Genomic DNA, 26,742 nt, shown 5'->3' on the forward strand with positions numbered 1-26,742 from the left:
ATGAGTTTTATTCCTAACAATGTCAATTACAACAAAACAAAATCACAACTACTTGGATATTTTACTTAAGTAAAAGTACTAATACCGCACTGTAGAAATACAGTACCAAAAGTCCTTCATTGAACATTTTCCTTAAGTAAAACTATGTTAATATAATGAGGAAAATGTATTGAAAGGAAAGGAGAGACCCTGCCCGGAGGAAGCCCGGGGCCCCCGTCTGGAGCCAGGCCCAGAGGGAGGGCCCGACAGCGAGCGCCTGGTGGCCGGGTTTGCCACGGAGCCCGGTCGGGCACAGCCCGAAGAAGCTACGTGGTGCCTCCCATCCATCCATCCTGTGGGCCCACAACTCATGGGAAAAACCGCTGGGGTCGGGTGCGCTGTCACACGGGTGGCAGTGATGGTCAGGGACCTCGAAGGACCAGACCCGGCAGCAGAGGCTGGCTCTGTGGGGGAAGGAGCCGGAACTATTGCGGGAGGTGGAGCGCTACCAGTTGGATCTGGTGGGGCTTACATCTACGCACAGTCATGGCTCTGGAACCGTACTCCTGAATAGGGGTTGGACTCTATTGTTGTGCTAGTCAAGGAATGGCCATAACAAACACCATGTTCGAACATAAGGATGCTCATAAGTGTACGTGGTACCAGAGCACCCTAGGCCAAAAGTCAATGATCGATTTTGTACTCCTGTCATCTGATCTGAGGGCGCGTGTTTTTGACACTCGGGTGAAGAGAGGGGCGGAGCTGTCAACTGATCACCATCTGGTGGTGAGTTAGATCAAGGGGTGGGGGAAGACTCTGGACAGACCTGGTAAGCCCAAACGGGCAGTACGGGTGAACTGGGAACGTCTGGAGGAAGCCCCTGTCCTGGAGATCTTCAACTCACACCTCCGGCGGAGCTTTTCAGACATCCCTGTGGAAGTTGGGGGCATTGAACCTGAGTGGGCGATGTTCAAAACCTCTATTGCTGAAGCTGCAGTGATGAGCTGTGGTCTCAAGTTCTTAGGTGCCTCAAGGGGCGGTAACCCTCGAACACCGTGGTGGAGCCCGGTGGTCCACCACTGAAGAAGGATTCCTTCCGGGTTATGTTATCCGGGAGGACAAACCATTGCAGGGTACCGAAGGACTAGAAGGGCGGCAGTCTCTGCCGTGGCAGAGGCAAAGCAGCGGGTGTGGGAGAAGTTCGGAGAAGCTATGGAGAAGGACTTTCAGTCGGCACCCTGGTGCTTCTGGAAAACCATCCAGCACCTCAGTAGGGGGAAGCAGGGAACCATCCAAGCTGTGTACAGCAAGGGTGGGACCCTGCTGACTTTGACTGAGAAGGTTATCAGGTTATCAGGTTATCATCGGTGGAAGGAGCACTTTGAGGAACTCCTGAATCCGACTAACACGCCCTCTATGGTAGAGGCAGAGCTGGAAGCTGATGGGGGATCATCGTCAATTTCCCTGACGGAAGTCACTGAGGTAGTCAAACAACTCCACAGTGGCAAAGCCGCAGGGGGTTGATGAGATCCGTCCAGAAATGCTGAAGGCTTTGGGTGTTGAGGGGCTGTCTTGGTTGACACGCCTCGTCAACATTGCGTGGAAGTCTGGGACAGTGCCTAGGGGTTGCAGACCGGGGTGGTGGTTCCCCTATTTAAAAAAGTGGACCAGAGAGTGTGTGCCAACTACAGAGGTATCACACTTCTCAGCCTCCCTGTTAAAGTCTACTTGAAGGTACTGGAAAGGAGGGTTCGGTCGGTAGTCGAACCTTTGATTGAAGAGGAACAATGCGGATTCCATCCTGGTCGTGGAACAACGGACCAACTCTTCACTCTCGGAAGGATCCTGGAGGGGGCCTGGGAGTACACCCATCCGGTCTACATGTGTTTTGTGGATCTGGAGAAGGCGTATGACCGGGTCCCCCGGGTGATACTGTGGGAGGTGCTGCGGGAGTATGGGGTGAGGGGGTCACTTCTGAGGGCCATCCAATCCCTGTACGCCCAAAGCGAGAGTTGTGTCCGGATACTCGGCAGTAAGTCGGACTCGTTCCCAGTGAATGTTGGTCGGTTTATCACCAATCCTGTTCATGATTTTCAAGGACAGGATATCGAGGCGTAGACGTGGAGGAGAGGGGTTGCAGTTCGGTGGCCTGAGGATAGCATCGCTGCTCTTGGCAGATGATGTTTTCTCAGACGGATGGCTGGCGTCTCCCTTAGAGATAGGGTGAGAAGCTCAGCCATCCGTGAGAGACTCGGAGTAGAGCCGCTGCTCCTTTACGTTGAAAGGAGCCAGTTGAGGTGGTTTGGGCATCTAGTAAGGATGCCACCTGGGCGCCTCCCTAAAATATCTAATAATATAAACTAATAAAATAATTAAAATAACTACGTTTGTTATGATATTGAACATTTCCCTCAAAACATAATTGACAATAGTTCCGTTATATGGTTCTGTACGGGGACATGACAGCTCCCTCTGCCGCTGCTGCAGACTCTATTGTATCTTTATCTTTACACAGAAAGACAGATGAATGATGTCTTGCTTGCTACATATAAATGTTGTGTCCGTGAAGTAGAGCAAAAAAGATGTGAGGTGAGAAGACGAGAAAGAGAGAAAGGTGAGGAGGAGCAGGAGGAAGAGGAGCAAGAGGAGGGAGTATTGAGAGGACTGAGTGAAAGTGCTGTGTGAAAGCGTTCTTATTAGGTTACTGTAACTTAGACCTGGAAAGTTTTTCAATGTCTTCTGCTTCCAAAGTCTTGACCACTTTGTACAAGTCAAAAAGCACGTTTATTTTAGGAGGAGGAGAAAGAGGAAGAAAAGGAGGAGGAGGAGGAGGAGGAGGAGGAGGAGGAGGAGGATATGGGGAGTCAACATAACTGAAATAGAAATCTGAATTGGAAGCAAGGATACAGATCAAAATGTAATCCTTCTTATGGCCCGGCTGAGGAGAGAGAGACAGAGTGGGAGAGATTATGTGATACTCTGATACTTTACCCTATCTTTACAATTAGTTCCCTACAGGTGCTGCACACTCCAAAATCACATTGAGCAACTTCTCTAACAGGGTCAAGGAAAAGATGATTTAAGCCTCGACTATATTTACGTGCAGGGCTACAACAGCATGCCGCAATTTGTCTCTGTCTCACTGTGTTTTAGCAACATCTGGCGCCCAGAGATTTAGGTTAGACAGGTAATTAGTGGCACATATTTGTCCAAAAGACAGGTGTATTTTCATTTAAGAAACACTCCATCACTTCTCCGGATGGGAGCCTGTTTGTTACACTCGATCTGAAGGAGGCACACAAGCTCCGCAGCCCGCAACGGACACAAAATGCATCCATCGGAGGGGTTTTAAATGTTTTATTTTGGATGTTTTAGGATGTAATAATGGCAGACACACTTAAAAAGCAATATCCCCACGAGTCCTTTGCAACAGGCCACCCATGCACTGCTAAAGCCTTACTTTCATTACACAACCCTTGCATGATTGCAAGGTTTGGCACCAACTATCCCAAAATGTTTTCCCGCTTAAGTATGAGGCATTACTCTATGTTAACAACTTCACGCAGGATTAAATGTCTAATATCAATGTCCCATCTAAAAACATATTTTTCTCCATCTCTAAGTACTTTCTCTCTTTCTGCTTCACAATTACCCCTTTTTTCATACGCATCCCCTTGTTAGGTGAAGGAACATAATATATGATTTTACTGCATCTCAAATGTTTGGATATACTCAAAACCAGAGGGGGAAAGTAACTAAGTACATTTACTCAAGTGCTGTACTATATTCCTCTACTCCACTACATCTTGAAGGGAAATATTATATATATTTAGTTACTAGTAACTTTAGAAATTCAGATTATTTATACAAAATATAAAGCAACTCATAAATGAGGATGTATTATTATAGATTAAACTTCCCAGAAGTATAATAAGTAATGAGCTCCACCTTTATCAGCTGTGACATTAAAGCATCAAATAAGTATAATCCAATCATATTAAATAGTTTATTGTGAAATGGGTCATTCTGCATAATAAATACTTTTACTTTTGGTACTTAAGTATACTTTGATGCTTATACTTTTTGTTTTTTTGATTGTTGTACTTTTACTTTACTTACTTTAGTATTTCTAGAGTGTAGTATTACTACTTTTTCTTAAGTAAAAGATCTAAGTACTTCCTCCACCACTGCTCAGAACTGGATGTGTCCTGTGTCTCTCTTCTGTTCAACACTCATTCCTGTCTTTGTGATTATTGCAGCTCAGCAGTCTGGTCCAGCACCAGCCCAGAATCTGTTTTTCCTCCGCTCTTTAACTTTCTTCTTCTCTCCACAGATGAAGCTGTATAGTCTTTTAAAATGGAAATGCACTTCATCATGGTCACTCGGCTCATGGTTCTAATAAATCAAGGTCGGTCCACTATTGCTGCTCCTCTCTGGAAAACAAACTGCTTCTGGATGGATCTCCTCAGCTGCTCCTAATGGAGGTCACATTCACAGAGACACATTTACCCACACGCCTGTGGAAGAGGAAAAAGAAGAAGAGCACGCACAAATATGCTGTTCTGACTGAAAGCAATGTCTTTGCATTTAAACATTAAAGTAGAAGAGAAAATCACTTCACATGTGGTTCAATGCTCTGAAAAACACTATTACTTTAAATTAACATGGACGGATTAAAGTGATTGAGTAGCGCTAATAAAAGCCTCAGTTATTAATGGTGTAGGATTGCTTGGGTAAAAAGGGTTATTCATACATTGTGGACTACATTATCACTGTGCTCCATGTATGTAATATATAGTATTCTGAAATGCACCGTTCTGCATAATGAGACCTTTAAATATGTTTTGATTCTAATACATTTGTACTTTTTACTTAACATTTTCAATGCAGTACTTTTCTTGTAACAGAGTACTTCTACACTGTGGTATTACTACTTTTACTTAAGTAGAAGATCAATACTTCTTCCACCACTGCATGTGTGAATATGAGCATACATGCAGTGGTGGAAGAAGTATTCATCTGAATTTAACGAGAGCTGAAGCTGAGCTAACTTTCATGATAATGAAAATGTTTGCAAAAATTGATTTATCGATTTGTGTATTAAATGGTTGAAAATAGTGAAAAATCCTAAAGCCCAGGATGAGGCTTTCAAATTCAGATATTCACATTTTCGGTATAAAAATGTCTTAAACAAATTAATTGATTATCAGAATTGTGGCTGATTTATTTTCTGTCAATTAACAAATCAATTAATATATTTTATTTGTTTCCACAATAAAACAAAGCAGCAGAAACAGAACAACAGAAGAAAAGAAGGAAGCCATTTTAAATCTAGAGGCATACAGAAGGAATATCACCTCAATAAGCAAATGTCAAAGTCATATAATCAACAAAAGTAAACAAACCAGCGAAATAAAAGCAAAAAGCAAACATAAAGTAAGCAACATAAATCAAGCAAAATAACACAAAACAAATTGTTCACATTTGTATTTATGCTTTGTCTGCAAATCATACTGAACAGTAATTATCCGCTCTGCCTCATATCTGCAGGAGCCACATTTACCTTCCTGCCATCATGTGTTGTGCAAGAGAAAAGTTCAAATGCAATTAGTGTTTTTCTGTTTATAAAGAAGGTAAAGCTCAATTTATAGCTTACAATTGTACAGCAGCACAGTGTGGTACAGCAACATATAACCAATTAGAATATCTTATTTGATGAAATTAATTAGAGCTCCATCACAGTCCTCACCTACATGATGATATAGGTCATTATGAGGCATTAAAGGTCATTACAGTAATCCTTGTGATATCATGTCAGCGTGCCCGTATATCCATTATAGTGTACATACATACAGCAGTTGATGCTTTCATGCCACTGTCTTCATTATAGAGACATTTTTCTTCAGAAGTCTCAAACTGCTAAATGTGCTGGCCTGCACAAAGCAATACCCTCTGTAGCCACGTTATCCATAGAAATGTATTCCTCCATATTTAATTGTAAGTGGGGGGGAAAGAAAACAACGAGATCAATTGTGATTCAACTCATTCCCCTGAATGGAATTATCTGCACACAAAAAGAAATTCAAAATGTCTCTGCTGTACAGGCTCAATCAAAATATTCTGATCCTAGTTACAGAAACTGAATATGTATGAACAGCTCAAATATGCTGAATTTATTTTGAATATTTAATGAGATATAAAATATAAGTCTATTTCAGCAACTAATAAAATCAGTCTTGTATGAATGTGCCATAGATTGAAAATGAATGGTGGGAGAGGGCGAGACAGGGAGGGAAGAGGGAAGAGGGGAGGAGGAGTGGGGAGACGAGGGAGAAAAACAAAGGGTGTCAGAGCTTCATCAACATGCTATAACTGAGTGGCACGGCCATATTTTCCAGCATCAAGATCAGTCAAAATACCAATGTGCAAATCTGAGCACCTCCTCCCCTCCATCTCTCCATCTCTCTATATTCTTCCACCCCCTACTCCGCCTCTCCCTCTTTCCCTCTCTCCCCCTCTATCTCTCTGTGTGTCCAATCACACGGCAGTCCTTCTCAATAAAACAAATTAACTGATTAGACATTTTAATCTCAGTTGTCTTTGACCTTGTAGAATATATTACTGATGTCTACATCGCTGAGAGCAGATAATGCGGCAGGCAGCTGCTTTTCTTAAAGACAAAACTGCCCTTTTTAAAGAGGCGCCAGACACACAAGCTAACAGGTTGGGGGCAGAAATCACCCTCCTCCGCCTCCTCATCGCCACCCTCCCTCACCCAATACACTCCCCCCTACTTCACCACACACACACACACACACACACACACACACACACACACACACACACACACACACACACACACACACACACACACACACACACACTCTCTCCTTTCCTCCCTGCAGGCAGCCAGCGGGGAAGGGGTTAAGGCAGAATGCATTAACAAAAGAAAATTATAGCGTAAACAGTTCATAAAATCTCACAGCCCCTGATGTCGGGGCTAGATCATTAAATTTCTGCAACAATTAGACCTTTTCTCACGGCGGCAAATTGGAGCCGTTGCCATGGCAAATCCGAGCCCTTAAGTCATATATCTTTGATTGCGGAAAGGTCAGGCGCAGACAGCCTAATAACTCAGGGAGCTGTTTGACAGATTTCATCCAAGCATGATCACATAACAGAGCCAAACTATGTCGGCAGTTGTTAAAAGCAAGGGAGGGGTCAGCGGGAAGGTTGGGGTTATGGAATGCTTCTGCTCGGCTGGGCCCAGCCTGATAATGTTCCTGACTGAATCCACTGGAATAAAAAAGAGAAAGAAAAAAAAAGCTTATTTCTTAAACTGTGGATCAGTGGGGGTTGTTTTTTTTCACTTGACCAAACCCGGATTAGGCTGTCAAGGGGGTGATGTTAGGGATGGGTGATTTAATGCATGCATGATGTGAGAGATTTCTTTTAAAAATAGAATAGAACAGAATTAAGCAGAACAGAGCTGAATAAAACAGAAAAGTGTGATGAGCAGGAGTGACTGACAGTGTTTTGAGACACCAATGATGAACCATGATTTATTTCCTGTTCAAACACATATGTTGAGGGAATTGAGATAGATGTGAGCTCCTGGTACGGTGAGGGATCGAGCGGCAGGCTGCAGTAGAAATCCCTGTCATCGACTCGTTTAACGACCCTGACACACAGAACTTTGAATAACAATCAGCTTCTCCTGACTCCGTTAAGACTACATGCCTGATACTGCTGGGTTGTTTAGACCCCCCCCCCCCCCCCCTTCTCTCTCTCTCTCTCTCCCTCTATCAACCCTCCTCTATCCTTCTGTCTCTGTAGGCAGTGCTGGCATTTCAGCTGTCTATCCCAAAAGGCCCCAGTTGAGAAACAAGTGCTAATACCACCCCCTGCTGGAGGACAGGCGCTACTGGCTATATTAGATTGCTTTGCTGTTATGTTGTCCACCCCTTGTACTGTATGTGCTGTACAATACCAGAAAAGCAAGACAGTCAAACCTACCATGGCCAGATTAACCCAGAATGGAGCCCTGTGGGAAAATACGATTGTGGGGCCCCATTGACGCCCAGTTTCTCTGTGCATTGTGGGCGATATTTTTTCTCAACACATCAAGGAACAGTTTCTCCTTTACTTTATCAAGAACAATCAAGATCAATACATCTGGAGATATATGGACAGGAAGGGGATGAAACACTGTAATCTGAAAAGTAGCTACAGCTGTCAAATAAATGTGAGTAAAAAGTACAATATTTCTCTTTAGATGTTGAGTAAAAGTCTAAAGTAGCATAACATGGAAATACTCAATTAAAGTGCAAGTAACTCCAATGTGTATTTAAGTACAGTACTTGAGTAAATGTACTTAATTACATTTCACCACTGATTGTGTGTGCCCTGTCATCTCCAAATACCCACTAAGTGCAACCTGCAGACTACATAGGGCGACATTACATTTGACCTAAACAACCAGTGCTACCTGCATGTGTCCCAGGTTATAAAGTGTGTCAATTACTTTTAGTTCATTTAAATTTAGAATTGTTCACCATGTAAGCTCCATACTAACCTAAAATGTGAGTCTTTAGGCTTTAACTGAAAGCCCCTTAAGACTCAGGATGAGCTAATAACGGTGGACTAGTATTACTTTCTTTGATTACCGCTGATAATCTATTTCATATTCCCTGAGACATGTTTACTTTATCAACAACAGATTCTTTGAATCTTTCAGTCATAATTGTTGCATCTTTCTTTCAGACCTCCTGCTGCAGTAGAACTTTGTTATGTGTCATGCACATTCCACATTTTAGAAAAGGATAAATAAATCCTTCTATATTTGAAGTAATTGATATGCAGTGATGTCGGGGCTTTCAGGAGCCCATGCCCCTGCTAGTTCAGCATGGGAGCCTCTTATGATTTTTCACATAAATCTACTTAGAAATACTCACACATATCTGGTAATATATTGGGATTAAGTGTAGTTTCTTTTCTGAATTAAATAGATAATATGCAGGTGACCAACATTTTTTTTTAAATGAATACATAACCCCCGCAACTTTTCAACTTTTCATTTCACCCAGTCTAGAAGTAAACCTCCTCAAATCAAAGATAACATCTCATAGTATAATTTCAGATCCAATATATTGGAGTCCATTGCAAACACAACAGAAAAGGGTGCCACTGTCCAAACACTTATAGATTCTACTAAATACCTCATTAATATGAAAACAGGACTCTCTCAGGCTGTGGTTTGCAGCTATTCCCTTTGTTAAGTGTTTAAGGACAGCCAGTAAAAGCACAGGGATCCATGTCTGTCAGCACTGCCCCTTTCCTATCCCTTCTCTCAGTGGGGACTGGAAGAGCAAAGGCCTCTGAGACTTGTAGGACAAAGGAGAGCAGAGATGCTGGAGGCTAACGGGGAAGAGGGCTCAGCTGTGACACAAAATGTCTCTCTGGCAATGAAGTCTGTAATATCCTCTCCCAGAGATCTACCACGAGTCAAATATCTATTAGAGCTCCTCATAGATTCTCTCCTCCCTGGAATTCTGGTTCCCACAGTTGATGTGCTCCCCCACCCTCAGCGCGGACAGCTCTTCCACATCTACACAGTCTAGTGGATTTTCATTGTGTAGAATTCATGATGCTTTAGATAAAGTACAGAACATTAGCTTACCTTCACCCAACACATTACTTCAGGCCTGATGGCCTTACAAACCCAATACACCAGGGCCAGCCTGTGGCTCTCACACCAGCCAGTCAGAACACATTGACCGGGGGGAGGGGACATTACAATGGCTGTCCATAAGCTCCAACCTTAACAGATAAAATGTCAGCGTAGCACAAACATTTTAAAATGCAAACTTAAAGGGCAAGTTTGTAGAATTTAGGGGAATCATTCAGCAGAAATGGAATGCAATTTGTTTTTAAGTGTAATCACCGGAAACTAAGAATTGTTGTGTTTTCGTTACCTTAGAATGAGCCCTTGATATCTAGATAGGGAGCGGGCATGTTTCATGTTTCACCGCCATGTTCGACAGTTAGCTCAGAACAGACAAAGCAAAATCTTCCTTTAGAGAGGACCTTTCACGTTTTTATGTTACATGAAGGCTACTTAGGAAGTTTTTCCTTGTGCGATGCGAGGGTCTAAGGACAGAGGGTGTCGTAACCTGTACAGTCTGTAAAGCTTGTAAAACTCTAAAAGGTCCTGAAAGATACCACAGCGTCACCAAGGTTTTGCACTGGGCGGCTATTGTATTGTCTTTTTTTGTGTTCTTTTAACCATGATCACAGTCATTCCCTAAACTTAACCAAGGAGTTATTATTTTAATCATGACGTTAAAATTTCCAAATCTTAACCAAATAGTTTTTTAGCTAAAAATGTACTTAAACTTAAAGCTACTATAACTAATTTGTTGGACACTTGGGGGCAGCAGAAGCAAGTTGTGAACACAACATTGACATGGTGCCCAAAGCATGCAGCTAATTAATAGAGGAAATTTATAGAGAGCACATATCGCTCCTGCATACTCCTACATCCATGACAAGCAGCTATTCATAAACACTTCACCAGGAGAGGAGTGTGTGTGCGTATGTGTGTGTGTGTGTGTGTGTGTGTGTGTGTGTGTGTGTGTGTGTGTGTGAGAGAGAGAGAGAGAGAGAGAGAGAGAGACAGAGAGAGAGAGAGAGACAGAGACAGAGAGAGAGAGAGAGAGAGAGAGAGAGAGAGAGAGAGAGAGAGAGAGAGAGAGAGAGAGAGAGAGAGAGAGAGAGAGAGAGAGAGAGAGACAGAGACAGAGAGAGAGACAGAGAGATAGAGAGAGAGAGAGAGACAGAAAAAGGCACTCACACATAATGTGAGGAAGGAAATGTCCATGAGTGTGTTAATGTGTGTGTGCGAGAGAGAAAGAAAAAGACTAGTAGAGAGTAGGATCATGTGAGAGAACAAGAGGGAGCAGAAAACCTGTGTGTGTGTGTGTGTGTGTGTGTGTGTGTGTGTGTGTGTGTGTGTGTGTGTGCATGTGTGTGTGTGCATGTGTGTGTGTGTGTGTGTGTGTGTGTGTGTGTGTGTGTGTGTGTGTGTGTGTGTGTGCATGTGTGTGTGCATGTGTGTGTGTTGCTTCTCCACAGGCAGCCAGGCAACTCTCTTCGATGAATGTTGCCTGAGGTTCACCGGGCCTCCCGCTGCTCCCCGGCACTCCAGGCGTCAGTGAGCAGGGAGGTAATTCGCTGACACTGTGTCACTTGTGATAATTGGGGAACGTCAGTGCGCTCGCTCACCTGTCTCCGCGCAGGTGCTGGGATGTCATCGCCCACCGGAGAGGAACAGCTCCTCTTCCTCCTCCTCCTCTTTTACTTCCCACCACCTAAACAGCTGCTGTTTATGTGATTGAGGGAGGGACAGGATGGAAAAAAAGCTCATTTAAAGCTGTGTTTAGTCATTTATTATCTTTAATGTCCTCTATCTGTGACCGCTGGAAAGTGCAACATCACAATTTAAGGCAGATTTATAGTTAGGCGTTAAGGAGTTAAAGCATTGCTACAGAGCCTACGCACATAGCTATATCGTAGCGGACATGTGTCTCCTCAGAAATGTAACTACACATCGGGGTTATGGAGGAACCATGTGGAGACCACAAGAACTGTGATTGGCTGCTTGTGAGTTCTCCTGCAGATTTTGAGAGTGAAAACAACATTGTTGAGTTAAAGGACGGCTCATATTCTCCTTTTCAGTAACACACAGCAATGCGTGCTATGTCAGGGCTACAAGAGACGTTTTTGTACAAATACTGAAACCAGTCCAGAGATGCGTCGTTAACTTGATCTGTTAGGAGAAAAAATAAAGTTAGGACAAAAACCAAATGTCAGATTAGGGTAAAGTGAAACACAAGGTGAGCGGGGCCAAACACAGAACGAGGCAAGAAGGAGCAACAGTCAAACCACTTGGGAGTAATGGTCTGTGAGGCTAATATTTCCTCTGTCTCTGCTGAACCCTGAAGAAGAGGGGGCGGGTGGATGAAAAAAAAGGGGGGGGGTGCTCACTTGTTGTCGGTGTGATGTTGGAGGGGAAGGAGGGGGCAGGAGTGGGTTACCTGTAATGGCGGAGCGCTAGATTGTGGCCATTCCACACTCATTACACCATTTACAATTACTGCTACCTATCACCCCCCGCCTCCCCCCCAAACTCCCCAAGAGGCCAGTCTCAACCATTAGCACCACGACTCAAATGAAGTGGATAATTGTGTCTCTCTGTGGCATATCATGGGACAAGAGAGTCAGACAAGAGAGGAGGAGGGAGAAAAGAGAGGGACTAAATGAGGGAGAGGGGGAGAGAGAATAGTTGGGAGACAAAGAGATGTGAAAAATTAAAAAAGGGATTTGGGTTGTAATCACAGGAAAAAATGACAATCATCTTGCAATTTAAGGTCAAGGGTAGAATGAAAATGCTGGCGTTATGATTAATGATACCACCAAATAAAACAACTTTTCCTTTAATGAGCGGAGGTGAGAAAGCAGTCAGGATTTTATTTTTTATGTATACCGCTCACTTTGAGGAGAGACTGTCAGAAAGTATGTCCCGTATTCCCATTTGTACATAAATTGCTCCTTTCCTTCAGTACAGGTATTAACATGATAGACTCATCTGACAACCTAGTTCCTTTTACACTTAGACCTTAAAAGGGAAGGAAAACTGATTACAATACGTGTGGTATGATCTATTCAAAATAGGACAGTCATTGTATCAGATTTTTTATATCCATTCATAACATTTTTTTAAATGAATAAAGTTATTATTTAAATCCATCTTTAACTTTGTTTATTGTGCGTTTTCTCTCTTTTTGGCAAACGAATTACACTCGAAATACGAGTGTAGGGAGGTGGAGAGAGTCTGTAAACATAACTGTATTTATAAAATGATTTGAGAGGCACTGGATTATTTACACAATATGTTTATTATTGATATGGTATCCATATTTCATTTCATTTTTTAAATAACACAGTTATCGTCTATACCAGTATATCGCGACAGCCCAAATTCGAAAGCAACCATCTTTGAAGCAAAACCCATTTGCTCTTACTATAAGTACAACTATTGTTTGATGGCGATATGAAATGAAACCTTGCAGTCAAACAGACATAACAGATTTATCATTTATCGTCTCAAAGTGTTGCCATATACTCAAATACAAAAATTTGAAAATGCTGCAAAGAAAGGAAAATGACTACCAGACATGTTAATAGACTGATATTCATTGCACAATAGAAACTGAAGGCCCAGGGTATGATGGGCTGGTAGAGCGTCCCTGAAGTGCCACAGAGGAAAGGTGGGATGCTTGCCATCGACCTGATGCGCCTTGTCTCCAGGGATCTCCAAGTGGCTTCAGGGTCTAAGTGTTAAGGACTGATGTGGATCACAAGAGCCGCTTCCAGACCCTGGTGGGCTAATGACAGCCTACCACTGTGCATCTTCATTGAAAATGGAACACTTCTTATATTTTGCACATAGGGTGGGAAACTCATGAATAGGAAAGTGAACAAAAATAGAGATTCATCTCATGGCATCTTGAATGCTAAATATAAGATGAACACCAATGCTTTTTGAGCAAGCCCAGACAGACTTGTCAAACTTTGTGCCATTACTATCCTTTGTCTTAGCACAGTTGTCATGTACAGCCTGTACCCGTATGAAATATTAATTTTGCATAATAACTTTCAAAGGGGAATAAAGCACAGAGTTAATTATTAATAGCGTGTGTATTCAAGGCATCTCTCTTTTTTTCAGACGCACCAAAATATTGCGACAGTTGCCACTCGAAGGAAGAGAATCCCCATAATGCCGTGCTGAAGCAGAAATGACAATCACTAAACACTGATGCAAGTTCCACGAAACATCTAACCTACATTTCAAAGGTATCAGTGGGAAATTCAACAGCGCTCTCCACTTTCTTGTCTTGTCCTCAGCTGAGAAGACTGAAGTCCCACCTGCTGTTCACATTTAGAGTATGTGTTAAACTGATACACATGGAACATCAGTTTTGACATAGGCCACACTCCAGCACACATATGAAATGGTCCAAAGAACATATCTCGACAGACTCTGGCTTTACATGAGTCAATTCACACAGTTCTGTAAAGTACCGTATTTCTTATTTTCTTTACTTAAAGCTTAAAGATGTTTTTGTCAAGCATTAATTCACATTTTCTATTGCTGATTTGTTTGCAATTTGGATGGAAACCTGGCTATTGACATATCATCATTATAAAATTGTTATGTCTAACAACATCCAGCAGACACAGAGCAGCATAAGCATTCATTTGGGGTCGTGTAACCTAATTAAGTCCGATGTTGACGCTCCTTTTACCTCTGTTTTGGTCTCCACCAACTCTTTGAAAGCTTGAGTTCTTTAGCAGCTCAATGGTATACTATGTTCACTTGCTAACATGTTAGTCACTAATTGTGTCTGCTGTTTGGTGCTGGGCATGTGCAATGGGTTATTGGAACTTTTTCTATGTCTATGAAAACAGTATTCATAAGTGCGCTAAGAGGGAACCAAAACATTAAAGCTGCAGGCCGTAAAACCAAAATAATTAACTGAAAGATGCTAAAATACTCCACAAAGTTCAGACAAACTGCAGAGCTCAAATTCTCTGTGGTAGCTTCATACATCATTTAATCCATTTCTAATAAAGAAAATATTAATTACAGTCATTTTAAGCACCCTTCACTTAGAATAAATGCCCCTTTTGAGATTCTAGTGAACCATTATTTTCTTGTTTGTTTTGTCTTACAACTGTATAATGAAACAAATAGCTAGATTGTATGGATTCTATATATGTTCTACTGTGTGTGTGTGTGTGTGTGTGTGTGTGTGTGTGTGTGTGTGTGTGTGTGTGTGTAGACAGCAAGGCCAAGGTCAGTTAATTTGAGGTGGCTACGTCATAAACCCATCAGGCGTCAGTAGGGGAGGAAATCAAGCAAGCTGCTCTGATGAGGGGAAATGCTATCTGCTAGACAATGGATATCTCATTTACTGCATTTCTGTCCCATTTCAACACACTTTGCCCAGAGCCCGTTAATATGCACGTTATCCGACTGCGCTGAGGGGGCGTATGGAGCCAGTGAGAGGGGGGGTCGGGAGGTTTAAAGGGAGTGCGGCTGAGGCGAGACGGACCATTTCAGTGTCAATTTACAGCAATTCCCGCCGTCAAAAATGAGAGGAAAAAGTGAGAGTACTTCCCATTTTCTTCCCAGATCTTTTAGTTTAATTCAATTGGACCTTTCAATACCTTATTTATGACACACAGGAAGCATTCACCCTATTGCATTATGGGGAGTGGGGGAGAGATAAAGACGTTGATTCTTTAAAGCTCCTCGTCACAAAAGGAGATAAAAGCAGATAAAAAGAGGAGTGTGTTTTTCATTGTGTTCTGTTCTGTAAGGGAGGAGAGGATTAAGTCGCTTTATAATGCTGCCTGTCTGTGTTCAGGAGACAAAACACAAGCTAACACATTTAACTAAACTCAGACCAGGGCTATATTTGACCGCTCTTCATACTCTCGACAGTGACGACACCAAACTTACTCGTAGAACTTCAGGCCCTTCAATCAAAGTGTTTTAACTGGTTAGCTGACGATATACAGGACAATGTAGATGAAAGCCTTCTCCTTCGTCCTTTAATCTTGCAGCATGTAATGTTGTGACAGTCAGGAAAGAGATTATTTCAGTACGCTGATGAGGGGAATCACATCAAGACAAAAGTAGCAACAGTAGCCCGCCATACATGAATAATAGGTCAGATGTGATCGAACAGCTCCATCTACAGCGATGGCGAGCCGGCATATCTCTTCTTTTCCAGGAATCTCAATCAATAAGCAGTCACTAATGTGTTTGACTGAGTGAGATGGCTGAATCCATATTTAAATCCTTGTTGCACACATCATCTCCCTCAAGTTATATGTAATTAGGCACGACCGCATTCACATTGGAACATATTTGCTGTTAATTATTGACTTTTTGTGTCTTTAACCCCAGTCTTCCAGGATCACAACCACTGAGCTCTCTCTACACAGCAAAACACGGAGGGAGGTTGCCAGATAAAACATAATAAAATGACACATTCCCTTACTGAGTAGCACCACCGCGATGGCTGCAGGCGCTACCTTTGTCTCCATCACAGCGATGACGAAAATCAAGCATTGTAACACAACACCCCTGATTTCATGCAATGTGGTGGATTATGGATATGAATTGAACGCTCAGCTCTTTTTTTTGTGTTCCAATTTCCAAATTAGGATTTTCTGCCTTCATAATGACACAAAGCATTCTCTTAGTCAAATCAATGGCAGCTATTTATATGAGCGGTAATCCCTCACCCAGCACTGAACTGCCAGAAAAGAGGGATGGCTTTTAAAGTAATGCTGCAAAACAAAAGGAGACACTAAATGAATGCAAATTGGCTTCTCTGTCTTTCTGAATGTCCATCTCTGAGAACACGGTTCAGCCGGCCAGGAAGAGGAAACAAAACAGCTGTTCAAGACAGCTCATTTGGTAAATAACCCATAACGCCATGTTCACTACCAGTTAAGCTTAGAATAAAATGTTCAAATAAGCACCCCTCTCCTCCACTAGCAGCAGCAGCAGCAGCTCATTCCTCTCTGTCTTGCATTTCAACAGAACAAGGGATGAATGCTTGACAAGTAGGCTATCATCCAAGAGATCATTAAGCACAAGGGTTGAAGTGCCATCTTCAGTGCCATGGCAACAGGGTTGAGAGATGAGATAAAAACAATGCGAGGCAGGAGGCAGGAGGCGGGGCGGGCGCTCAACGATCGCCACTGATCGATGGATCTCTCTCTTTCTCTCCCTTCAGAGGCCAGGCACAGGAAGGGGAGGCTGGTACGGGGAGGACAGCGAGAGAGAGAGAGAGAGAGAGAGAGAGAGAGAGAGGAGGGGAGGGGGGGAAAGGCCAAGCAGCTTTAGGGCTTCATAGGTGCACTAACAGTGGGAACTGTCTCTCTTCAAAGCTCCGATCGTTTTCTTCACAAGGGTCTAATTGAACATGTCAAACAGCGCATTTGCATGGGAATGATTATTTTTTACTTTGTGAGCCAGAGGCTTTCGCATCTGTACCAAAAGAACGGCAACTCAGCACTCACACGGCAGAGCGGAGGATGCACTGTGGATGTGTGAAGGCTCCTAAAACAAGTCACAGATTCTGTATCAAACCAATATGGCTGATTATTTTCCAGCTGTTTCTCAAAAATGGTTGTGACCTCACAAATCTGGGCGCATCAAACGGTCTTTGTGTTGCAATCCAAACACATCAGCCTCACGAACTATAGGTTTGTGAAGCATAAGCACTTTTTTGTGAGTGTTTGTATGCATACAGTATCTATTTCTCTTCCTACATAACAGTCGTTTCGAGTATGATAGAGGTGAGCCGAGAGGAGCAAGTGTATTATCTTTTGCAGCTGTCAGCAATGTTTGCAGTTTTGTGCCGAAGCTCCACGGGGCTCCCACTAAATGCCATCAGGTTACGACTGTGGTTGTTTGCTTTTTTAATTATAGCAGGAATGCTTTTTGAAGCGTGCGATAAGCACTCCACGACTCCCTCTTACTCTGGGGTTGCAAGCACGCACGCAGCAGTGCCACCGTGCACCCACAAACACACATGCAAAACATACACAAACCCAGTTTCGGTAGTTGTCTGACTCGCAACATGTGCTAATCAATCTGTTGAGAGCAATCTGTCAGGAAATCTTTAGCTTTAAACAACCCAGTGTGAATAGGGATGAGGCCCTTTCCATGGGGCAGGGCACTGCAGGGACTTAGCAATAGCTGTCTTTACGCATCCCGGAGTGTCAATAAGGATTAGGAGCGAGCTTTTATCTCTACAAACACACAGACCAGTCACTCATTTAAATGGATGAACAATTCAGGTCTGCTCAATAAATAAAAAAAGAATATACTTCCATAAATACATTCAAATCCCAACTCCATTCAAATTCCAGCACCATATGCTTAATTTAAGATCTAATCTCCTGTTTTCTATTTCCACCAATTCACGGAAGGCAAATCTTTGTTCACATAGTTGTTTAAGACCTCAAAGGATAAACACAGACTACCTATTGTTGATGGCAATGCACCTTTATCCTCAACTTAAGACCCACAGTTCCTTTGAGAGTGCTGCTGGCAGATGCCGTATGCAAAGCAGGTGCACTGAGGGAAACATGCCCGACAAAAGAGACATTATTGCATTTCACAACCTCCCAAAAAGACGAGCGGAATATTAAAGGTGACACAACTGTATTTACACATCATTTCAATAGACCTAAAATAACCTCATTTCTATCTTGCTCTATCAAATAAAAGGAGGCAATAAAATCTGCCAAGAGAAGAACAAATAAAAGCAAATTTTGACATTTTGCTTTTTGACGCCTTCCATTTATAGGTCAGAGGAAACACCAGCCGACCTCTCATTGTTTTTAAATGCCATTTTGTAAGGCTGGGAAGCAGGAATTAATTAATGCGTGGGTAGCTGCCACTGTCAAGAGGCAGCACATTAAAATCAATGATTAATAAATTCAAAACACACAACAAACTCAGCTGGGAGATGAAAATAGTATTGTGTGCTCCATAGGAAGCAGCCCCATTGCGGGTCCTCCCACTGAACGAGGCGTCCACTCAGATGGCTAATGGAAAGTAGCCGGTGCCAGCTGTGTGCCTGTGAATAAAATCACTTTAATTAAAGGAATTACAATGGAAAAGGAACCGGGGATGTGTGGAGTAGTATCGACAGGAAACGGCCTCTCATGTGTGACACACACACACATATACACATTATGAAATCCCATAAAGACTTAAAAGAACAGAGTGCCTTTGAGCTCGCATTATTAAATAGGCCTAATCCACACATGCTCTATTGTACTATACAGCTCTAAGATTTACTCCAAATATGTCCCCCTCAGTCTAAATTGCAGAGGAAGATACAGACACTTTAGTAATGTCTGGGAGCGTGACACCCACTGAAGAACAAACGTGTCTTGAACAAATAGCAAATCCCTAAATACAATTAAATAAGGTATTTGTTTGCCTAAGCAGGGACAACAAAATTAATGACAGGCAAATACTAGATCATGCTGGTCGTCTGTGGGGAAATGCTAATAGGAATGGTTTTATTTAACCTTTTATCAAGCATATCATGAGATTGGAGGACTTTGCCAAGGATGTTTTTAGAAGGTCTTGACACAGACTTCCAGAACCAGATGCAATTCACAAATGGCTCTTGAACATTTTCGGAAAAGTAAAATATTTGGCGCCATGGGCACCAGAAACAATGGCATACAGTATGCAGCGAGGAGTTGGTGAGGGACTGAATGAAGAGACAAGAAAATATGAGTCACTGTTCAATAACGTTTTTGTCCCTCCACTTTGTTATGTACAATGATGTGATGTGTATCAAACTCTTCATTTTAATGCACTTGCAACTGAATGTTGGAACATTTATTTTACATTATTCTCTCCTTCCAACATCAGATGCTCTTAAACAACTGTTGAATTATATGGAACAAAGATGTATGTAGGTTTTTACCTGCAAAACATTACGTGTTTATATTGCATATAGAATCATTTAAAAATAGTTACCAAATCAGGGCTAAATACATACCGAGATGAGCAAAATAAATGTGGAACATTTTTAAATTAAGGAGGTATTGTTTATTAAATAAATATCATAAATGTGACATTTCTACTTTTAGACAATGTTTCACTGGTTTCAATATGAAATGGCAACACACCACTTAAGATGTAAATTGAAACCAGAAGATACAGAGGTGTGGTTGAAGACAGAAGAATCTGTGAATACTAAAAACTGAACGAGCTGAAAAATGAAAATAATTTTGTTATCTACTGTCCTTTATAATGATTTGCAACAAGCATTGTTTTTAAGGTTTATGTTTAAGACTTTAAGACCTACTACAGGTAAAATCATCATGGATGCTATTTACTTATAATCTCAATCACATATAAAATGTCTTAACCGACGAGATTTGATGCATACATGTAGAATTTGTTTGGTTTCTGTTATGTTTGGTTAAATAATTAATAAAAATAATTTATATTTGTGATGCCGAGTGTATATTTTTATTCAATTCCCACTGTTGGAGATCTCCTGGGATGTTAAATGTAGGCTGTTTGTACATTTCTGAGGTCAGAATAGTGTGCTGTTAGATGCTGGTGGGTTACAAACATATACATACATATTAATGTGTCTGAATAATCGTAAAAGGGACGGGTCATTTAAATGTCCAGACATGAAGAAAAAACAATGAATTCATTCAATAATTATAATAATAATAATAATAACAAAAAACAACAACAACAACAGTCCATCATTTATTAATCTATGACAATGCAAAAGTAATCCAACCCTTGTTTCTTTTATACGTACGGGATATGTTTTCTCATTGACTTACTTACAGGCCATAGCTGTGAAGCCAGGTCATCTGTTCTATTTAAAGCCCTTTTAAATCTCCCTTTTTACTATTAATCATACACTATGAATTACAAAAGACTAGAGAGTGCATAATGGATTCATTATCAAATGATAGACCTTTTTTGACTTTATTCCATGTAGGTGTGCCAGTTTCAGTCCAGGACACTGAGGCATAGCAGCTCACTGACATGGCTTATTATTAATATTATCATTTAGTGGAACAGAGCCATCATCAGTTACATATATGCCTTCATTGCTATTACAAGTTGAAGGTATCTGCTATGAAACAGGTCTATACACTGTATTCATACTCATTTTGGGGGGGGGAAAGGATTGTACAAACTAAACGGAACACTTCTTCGCGTCACGATACCTTCCCTTTTTCAGAGAAAGGTTATTGTGTTTTTTTACTGCACCTTCTTAGGTGCTTCCAAATGGAAAAATGGAGAATTCATGGAGCATATTCACAGTACTTGTGATTTGAATCCACCTTACCCATAGTCTTGTGCACTTACCCATTTCAGTTACCGAATCCTGAAAAGCCGTTGTTCAAGGTCTTTTGTGTATATTTTGCCTCCTTATTAATATTGCTGTCTGGGTCCATTTCTCCATACATTGAGGAAACGCAGAATTGCCACAAATTTGATCCCATGTATCTCATCATATCATATCATCGAGTAATACACCCAAGTCACTTTCCCAAACACTTTGCAAGTTTTATTTTCCCCGCCGCTAGTTGTGGGGCCATGAGACATGTCCCAGAAAGCATCTTTTAAGCATGATGTAGTTGCGTGTATCTCCAGAACTGAGATCTAGACAAACCTTATTGATGCAATAGGTTATCAAATTATTTAAATGTATACTCACAATACAAATCTCCCAGTTTATGGGTTCCCTTGTCAAAATAATCCTTCCACAAAAAGGGAAGCTTATCAATACAAGGCTTTGGATTCAACAAAGCTCTAGAAGCTTTATTCAAATATGAAATTCAACTTCATCATCCCAGTCATATTTTTCCATATGCCCTAAATTAGAGATATAATTGGGTGAGATTTAATATGTGTTGAAAGTTTAGTGAACGAATGGTGCAAGAGAGGAAGAGGAGCCCTTCTCGAGCATACCATGGTGGAGCCCTTTCCAGAGGCAATGCCAATGAAACAGACGTTTAGGGAGCACTAAACCTTCCTGTTGGACAGGCTGCTTTATCCTCCCTAGATTCATTTGGTAAAGCTTAACATTACAAATAGTTTTTTTACAGATTCCATCAAATATCTTAATGTATTTAGAGGGGACCTGAAGTGGAAGAGACTGTAGCAAACTATTACGTTTTTGGATAGTTAATGGTATGTTAAAAACATTTTCTCTTTGCATCGCACCATTTATACAAAATTAATTTTCTTTCTGTGTGTCCTCTTAGAGGAGAGAGCATGAAGCTCTGAATCTGTGGTTCAGCAAGTGGTCCTGCATTTAATTAGAGTAGCCACAAGAGGGAGGCAGATACACATTTAAAACAGTATAACAGAAAGACAAGCATGTACAGCAAAAGTCCCTGAGCATTTCAACAGACATGTTTCTCACAGTCTAAGGGTACTTCAGGGTTTCTGGAGGCTCCTGAACAATCACCAGCCCGTCAGAAACTCAAATTGATCAACGGAAAATCATGCAAGATTTGTATACAGTATATGCTGCTGCCATGCGTGTGATTAGCATACACCATAAGATAAACGTATCCCTTTGAGTTCTTGAAAAACAGCAATCATAGGCGTTGGGATAGTCAATAGCTCACTCCGCTGTTGTGAATTAGCCTAAGTCAATAAAATATTTAACAGTAAGAGAAGAGAAACTAAGTCAGCTGGTGACATCAAAGTGTCTGCAAATGTACACTGGAGCAACTTGTTTACATGGGACGGTAGCAAGGCCCTGAGGGAGGTCTGGCCTGGTTCTGACTCCGCTCAGCTAGAGCAAACAACACCAATGGCAGCGTCAACATACAGAGAAGAAACTAACCACTGGAGACAAACAAGTCTAAATCTATGCTGGTGGTTAAACAAGATCATCATTGTGGTTGCTGGTCTAGTTTATGTGTGGCTATTCACAGTCTCCAGTGCTTAATTGTAGAGCTGGTTCTAGTATGGCAGTTGATGAAGATCAAAAGCTTATTTGTTTTTTTTATAAAAGTGGCACAGAAAATTAGGGATAATTGCGAAAGGTCTGTCTTGAATTAGCATTCAAGTTCATAATGCTAACTCAGAGCTACTCTGAGCAGACATTCAAGTCTGTTTTATTTCATAACTTTGAAATGGACATCATTAAGAGACATCAAGAACTCAGCATTTTAATTCACAGAGAAGAGAACTGACACGTTCAGACAAATCTGTGATGTTCACGGCGACAGAGCAGTATATATTAAACATATAATATGAAGAGCAACAATACACTCAACTCAAACAAAGCAACAGTGAACCATAAGAAGGATTGATAGATGAAGATAAGATGACCTCAGCTCTCTTAGCTCAGTCTGTTGCAATGCTCTCCTTGTCATCATGACTTTTGATGCTTTCTTTGTATAATACCTAATGAAAATTAACATATGTGTAATATGCAACACTCAATAACTTTCACAGTATCTATCCTTTCTATTTTGAATAACAAGACTTTAGGGTGTCTTTCTAGTGTGCATTGCTATATGTCTCAGTTATTCTTCTCTCTTGTTATCCCATTAATCTGGCTAGCTGCAAAAATGTCCTAACTGTCAAAGTGAATCAAACGCTTTCTGAAGAACCAGTGACGTTTAATGCTTCAGACGTCATCAGTCATGTGGTATACTTAATTTGACACAATCTCTGACAACATGTATTAAAACAGTGCGCTTTACAGGAGTTAAACAAGCTACTGAGTTTAGTTCCATTTGTCCATATCTACTATTATGTAAAGATCAAGGCAAGATCCAAACTTTCTCAGGCAGTCGTTAAGTTGTCCGGCCACAATAAATTGTATTAATGGCAAATCCTGTTTTCATTGGTCATGTGATTCTAATTCTTGTTACTCTGTTAATTAAATATCCAAGCTTTCTCGGGCTACAATCCTAATTTGAACCATTTCTGGACAGTCCGGAATCCTTGATTGAATCTATGAGCATATCCAAAGTAACAACATGTAACATCAATATGACAGTACACCCAATAAATGCACCACATGTGTTGTGAGTGTTTTACCAGGTGCAGTGTACTATTGTATGAAGCTTTCTTGCTTATTAGGCTGATATCCAAACTTTCTTGGACTATCTTTAAGTGGTAAAGCTACCATGTAATTAATTTGTTTTGCTACCTTGAACCAATTGTTGACAGCCTGGATTCATTGATTGAGTCCGTCTATCCATTGTAATCCTGGCTAACCATAGTAGTCCCACAAAGTAGACTATTCTAAAGGGTCTAGTATACCCAATCCAACAATGAGTAGGCATTACATTGAAGAGGCAGGGGTTTATAGTCAACAAGCCAATCACATGTAACATCAATATGACTGTACACCCAATAAATGCACCACATGTGTTGTGAGTGTTTGACTAGGTGCAGTGTACTATTGTATGACGGTACCAGCATTCTTGCGCAGAGGCAATTTCATAGTCTATGAAGTTTTACTGAGACGTGATTATTGCTAGTTGAAAACTTTACCCAATACCCCGCCGGGATGACTTGAAACACAGTCAGCCTTGGCAATTTTTGTTAGTCTCCCAGGAGACTTTACATTCTGTATTCATGGCAAATTCAGTATTCATTGAACGTGTTGTTCTAATTCCTATTAGGCTGATATCCAAACTTTCTTGGACTGTCTTTAAGTGGTAAACCTACCATGTGAAATCCTGGAATCCTTGATAGAATTGGCTTATGCGCTATAGTCCTGGCTAATCAAAGTAGTCTCGCAAAGTAGGTTTCATTAAATGTCTAATATTTCCCAATTGAGCAACTACTGCCATTATATGGAAAATGTGCGGTCTGTGGACAACAATTCCCACCGGGATGAGTTTAAACACATTCAGAAAATCTGTGTTAGTCCTGCAAGCGAATTTACAGGTTCTATTAATGCCAAATCCTGAGGTAAGTGTGTTTCTAGTTAATGTTACTCTATGATATCATGGGCTGTGTTTAATTTGTTTTGCTACCTTGAACCAATTGTTGACAGCCTGGATTCATTGATTGAGTCCGTCTATCCATTGTAATCCTGGCTAACCATAGTAGTCCAACAAAGTAGACTATCTAAAGGGTCTAGTATACCCGATCCAACAATGAGTAGCATTACATTGAAGAGGCGGGGTTTATAGTCAACAAGCCAATCACATGTAACATCAATATGACTGTACACCCAATAAATGCACCACATGTGTTGTGAGTGTTTGACTAGGTGCAGTGTACTATTGTATGACGGTACCAGCATTCTTGCGCAGAGGCAATTTCATAGTCTATGAAGTTTTACTGAGACGTGATTATTGCTAGTTGAAAACTTTACCCAATACCCCGCCGGGATGACTTGAAACACAGTCAGCCTTGGCAATTTTTGTTAGTCTCCCAGGAGACTTTACGTTCTGTATTCATGGCAAATTCAGTATTCATTGAACGTGTTGTTCTAATTCCTATTAGGCTGATATCCAAACTTTCTTGGACTGTCTTTAAGTGGTAAACCTACCATGTGAAATCCTGGAATCCTTGATAGAATTGGCTTATGCGCTATAGTCCTGGCTAATCAAAGTAGTCTCGCAAAGTAGGTTTCATTAAATGTCTAATATTTCCCAATTGAGCTAACTACTGCCATTATATGGAAAATGGGTCTGTGGACAACAATTCCCACCGGGATGAGTTTAAACACATTCAGAAATCTGTGTTAGTCCTGCAAGCGAATTTACAGGTTCTATTAATGCCAAATCCTGAGGTAAGTGTGTTTCTAGTTAATGTTACTCTATGATATCATGGGCTGTGTTTAATTTGTTTTGCTACCTTGAACCAATTGTTGACAGCCTGGATTCATTGATTGAGTCCGTCTATCCATTGTAATCCTGGCTAACCATAGTAGTCCAACAAAGTAGACTATCTAAAGGGTCTAGTATACCCGATCCAACAATGAGTAGCATTACATTGAAGAGGCGGGGTTTATAGTCAACAAGCCAATCACATGTAACATCAATATGACTGTACACCCAATAAATGCACCACATGTGTTGTGAGTGTTTGACTAGGTGCAGTGTACTATTGTATGACGGTACCAGCATTCTTGCGCAGAGGCAATTTCATAGTCTATGAAGTTTTACTGAGACGTGATTATTGCTAGTTGAAAACTTTACCCAATACCCCGCCGGGATGACTTGAAACACAGTCAGCCTTGGCAATTTTTGTTAGTCTCCCAGGAGACTTTACATTCTGTATTCATGGCAAATTCAGTATTCATTGAACGTGTTGTTCTAATTCCTATTAGGCTGATATCCAAACTTTCTTGGACTGTCTTTAAGTGGTAAACCTACCATGTGAAATCCTGGAATCCTTGATAGAATTGGCTTATGCGCTATAGTCCTGGCTAATCAAAGTAGTCTCGCAAAGTAGGTTTCATTAAATGTCTAATATTTCCCAATTGAGCAACTACTGCCATTATATGGAAAATGTGCGGTCTGTGGACAACAATTCCCACCGGGATGAGTTTAAACACATTCAGAAAATCTGTGTTAGTCCTGCAAGCGAATTTACAGGTTCTATTAATGCCAAATCCTGAGGTAAGTGTGTTTCTAGTTAATGTTACTCTATGATATCATGGGCTGTGTTTAATTTGTTTTGCTACCTTGAACCAATTGTTGACAGCCTGGATTCATTGATTGAGTCCGTCTATCCATTGTAATCCTGGCTAACCATAGTAGTCCAACAAAGTAGACTATCTAAAGGGTCTAGTATACCCGATCCAACAATGAGTAGCATTACATTGAAGAGGCGGGGTTTATAGTCAACAAGCCAATCACATGTAACATCAATATGACTGTACACCCAATAAATGCACCACATGTGTTGTGAGTGTTTGACTAGGTGCAGTGTACTATTGTATGACGGTACCAGCATTCTTGCGCAGAGGCAATTTCATAGTCTATGAAGTTTTACTGAGACGTGATTATTGCTAGTTGAAAACTTTACCCAATACCCCGCCGGGATGACTTGAAACACAGTCAGCCTTGGCAATTTTTGTTAGTCTCCCAGGAGACTTTACGTTCTGTATTCATGGCAAATTCAGT

At 41.2% G+C, this 26,742-nt stretch overlaps 4 non-coding genes across 4 annotated transcripts; all 4 read left to right on the forward strand.

Moving 5' to 3' along the window:
- The first annotated feature begins 24,077 nt into the window (after window positions 1–24,077).
- LOC115006522 (U4 spliceosomal RNA) lies at window positions 24,078–24,218 on the forward strand. The gene has a single exon (XR_003832072.1). It is a non-coding gene; the product is annotated as a U4 spliceosomal RNA (small nuclear RNA).
- Window positions 24,219–24,909: 691 nt separating this feature from the next.
- LOC115006534 (U4 spliceosomal RNA) lies at window positions 24,910–25,050 on the forward strand. Its single transcript, XR_003832083.1, has one exon. It is a non-coding gene; the product is annotated as a U4 spliceosomal RNA (small nuclear RNA).
- Window positions 25,051–25,738: 688 nt separating this feature from the next.
- LOC115006538 (U4 spliceosomal RNA) lies at window positions 25,739–25,879 on the forward strand. The gene has a single exon (XR_003832087.1). It is a non-coding gene; the product is annotated as a U4 spliceosomal RNA (small nuclear RNA).
- Window positions 25,880–26,570: 691 nt separating this feature from the next.
- LOC115006539 (U4 spliceosomal RNA) lies at window positions 26,571–26,711 on the forward strand. The gene has a single exon (XR_003832088.1). It is a non-coding gene; the product is annotated as a U4 spliceosomal RNA (small nuclear RNA).
- Window positions 26,712–26,742: the final 31 nt, after the last annotated feature.

Source organism: Cottoperca gobio, chromosome 3, assembly GCF_900634415.1.
Source record: "Cottoperca gobio chromosome 3, fCotGob3.1, whole genome shotgun sequence".
Lineage (NCBI taxonomy): Eukaryota > Metazoa > Chordata > Actinopteri > Perciformes > Bovichtidae > Cottoperca > Cottoperca gobio.